The sequence below is a fragment of the Alligator sinensis genome, unplaced genomic scaffold (assembly GCF_000455745.1).
Source record: "Alligator sinensis unplaced genomic scaffold, ASM45574v1 scaffold17_1, whole genome shotgun sequence".
Classification (NCBI taxonomy): Eukaryota; Metazoa; Chordata; order Crocodylia; family Alligatoridae; genus Alligator; species Alligator sinensis.
This window is the reverse complement of record NW_005842491.1, coordinates 600,585-603,757: the sequence shown is the minus strand read 5'-3', so window position 1 is coordinate 603,757 and position 3,173 is coordinate 600,585. Positions and strand designations below refer to the sequence as shown.

General features: G+C 60.9%; 1 protein-coding gene across 1 annotated transcript in view; it reads left to right on the top strand.

Annotated features, from left to right (window-relative positions):
- The window catches only part of LOC112551521 (netrin-1-like), a 16,655-nt gene that overhangs the window by 12,203 nt on the left and 1,279 nt on the right, over positions 1–3,173 (top strand). The window lies entirely within an intron of this gene.

Sequence of the window (3,173 nt, the reverse complement as noted above, 5' to 3'; positions counted from 1 at the left end):
TGTGCATGGGGGGGAGGAGGAAAGACTGCTGCTCTGGGGCTGCCTCTGCCTCCCGGCCTCGGAGGAGGCTTCTTTCCCGCAGGCCGAGGGGCCGGAGCTGGCGAGAGCGGCCGGGAGGAGGCTGGAGGGGCTGTTTCACGGTGCAGAGTTAACAAATCCATCCATCGCGGGCTGTCAAGGGAGCGGCTGGGGGCAGGGCGGCTGCCGGAGCCCCGCTGCCCTGCAGGGAGAGCGGTTGCACTGCCAAAGGCGCCCCGCTGGGCTAGCAGGCCCGGGAGCAGATTAATCAGGCACTAATTCAATTTACAACAACCACTTTTATTCAGCTCGGTGGCAAGGAATTCAAAGGGGGGAGGGGAGGGCAGGGGGAGCGGCGCTTTCCCCGGCTCCCGTTCCCCAAGCCGCGCCTTCCCCCGGACTGATTGTCACCGCCGCGGTTCGCTGTAAAAAGGGACAGATCGCGGCGTGCCAGAGCCCGGGCGAGTGAGTGACAAATGTATAGGAGCCCGCGCAACAAGGGCACCTCCGTTGGAAAAATAAAAGTGCCCTTTTAATCAAGGGGACAGGCTGAATGCAGCGGGCACGGGGACCAGCCCCGCAGCTACCGGTGACAAACGAACGGGGCGGGCACCACACCGGGGCCGGCCCGACGTGCGCTGCGGACGCTTCTGCTCTGCCCCCGGCTGGGCCCGGCCGTACGTGGCCCCGGGTGCGAAGGCCGTCCTGGAGAGCCTGGCCTGTGCAACTCTAGCGGGGTCAACCCGCTTCCTTGGCCCGGGTGGAAGCGAGAAGGCACTGGGGAGGTGTGGGCCAGCCCGCTGGCGGAGAGGGGGTCGGTCCTCTCCACCGGCCGGTGATCCCGCTTTGCACAAGTGAGAGGAAAACCTCCGCGGCCCGGGCCAGGGCTTGCGTTTGGCCTCCCCCTGCGGGAGGACGGGCCGGGAAGCCTCTCAGTTAACACCCCAAGAAACGCCCCGAGCTGCCTCGCTCCGCGGGGATTTGCTATTTCGACCCAGCGAGTCCGAGCATAAGAGTCAGCGCGAAGTGTCCGGTCCGCCGCCCCTTCGAGGAGCTCTCCTGTCCGGCAGGGACACGGGGCTTCAGCTGCCACAGGCACGGGCCGGTGTCTTCTGCATCCGCCCACGGCTCTGGGGACACACCTCGGAGCAAGGCAGCTCGGGGACCCCGCACACCTACACCTTAGACGGCTCCGATTCTCACAGGGTTCCCCACAAAACATCCCTGACAGGTGTTGTAAAAGGCTTCAGCCTTCTCTCCCGCCCCCAAAATGTCCCGTTTACCAGCCTCAGCAGGCGTTTAACTCTGTTAATGAGCCCCGAGCCAGAGCAGCATCCTCCTCCCGCGGCTCCTTCTGGGGTGGTGGACCCGGCAGGAGGGCGCTGGGCCCCGCAGTTCCCGGCCTCTCCCCGGTCTAGTGCGTTTCTCGCAGCGTCCCGGTCTCTAAGTCCGCGGCCTCTCATCGTCGAGTCTCCTGCAGGAGAGAGATGCGCACGTTAGGTGTATTAACATAATTAAAAGCAAAGGGGGAGTTTCATCCCGCAGCGGTGAAACCGCGTGTGCGTGCGCGCAGACAGACGTGCTCCCGCACCCAGAAACTCTTCTCTTTCTGCATTAAACTATTAGCCGTGATGTGTTAACAGTCGGGCGTGAGCTGTTCATTGCAGCGATAATGCAGCGCCCCGACGTCGCTTCGAGGTAATCTCCATTTGAAAGCGGCGGAATGTATTCAATTAGCCAGCAGCTAGCCGTCCCCGAGTGGGGCAGGGCAGGCAGGGCGTGGGGCGGGGTGGGGGGAGGCCCCTCGGCGCGGTCGCCTCGGGCGGCAGGGCGGGGGCCCGATCCGTCCCAGCTGGATCAGACGAAGCAGGCAGGGCCCGGGGCCTCCCGGCAGGTGCCAAACATCCCGCAGCGACCGACTCCCGGGAGGCAACGGAGGAGGCATTGTAAATCACTGGTAGAAGGGGCAACAATTCAACAAAATGCTCAGGCCAAGAGAACCGGGGCTCAGGGAAGTCCGGAGTGAAGGAAGAGTGCAGGATCTGACACCCTCTTTACAAGGGGTCACCTGCAAATTAATTATGTCCCTGGGCACATAATGATCTAGTTGGGGATGGTACTGCTTGGAGCAGGGGGTTGGACTCAGTGATTCTCAGCCTTTTTTGTACCAGGACCCATTTGTAAACATCGGTGACCAGTCCCCACACAATGTCCCTCACTCCCAACCTGCTGCCCCCAGGCCCCAGCCCCCCCCCTTTTGGGGGCGCAGGGGGTGGGTGTGTGGGGCAAAGGCTGCGTGTGTAGCCCCAAACATCTCCTTGCAGGCTGGCACTCTGACAGCGTGCAAGGGAAAAGCCACCGTTTCCCACATTTTTCTCATTTTAAAAGTTTGTTGATCCATGTTTAAAGTTTGTTCACGACCCTTTCATATACTTTTGCGACCAATTTTTGGGTCACGACCCATGGGTTGAGAAGCACTGGTGGATGACCTCCTGAGTTCTCTCCCAACCTACATTTTCTATGATTCTATGAGCAGCAAACTCCCCCTCCCCAAGCAAGGACCCAGGGACCACTGCATATAGCGCAGGGTGCGGAAGACGCATAGAGGATCTGTTCCCAGACATGGTTGTGTCCAGGGTGTGTGCGGGGTTCACGTGTCTGCTGGAAATAAAGCTGGTGACAGGGCTCTGGGAAAGCCACTTCCATGCTGGACTCTGATGCAGAGGCGAGAGGCCCTTGCAAGCCCTCAGTCCCTCCTGCAGGCACCAGGAACTTTCCATGTACAAGGTTAAACAAGTTTTTCTCTGTGGAATTTCCTACCAGATGGTTCCTATTTCGCTCATTGGGCCCCCTGGAGAAGCAGGGTTTTTTTGGTGACATCTTTTCTTGGACCAACTCTCTAGCCGGGAGGGACCGGAGGCAAACCTGCAGGCACTGAAATCTGTGCCCACTAGACAGATAAAAGATATCACCCGAAACATCCTTGCCTCCGGTACAGTTCCTGCCCCATCAGACCTACAAGGCTCCAAACCGGAGAAGGCACCTGGGATGGACACCGGGGAGCTGGGCCTCAGGGCTGAGCTCGGGCCCGAGAGCCTGAAGGGCCCTGCCAGGGAGCCCTGTCCTGTCTCAGCTACCCTGCCCCCTGCAGCGGG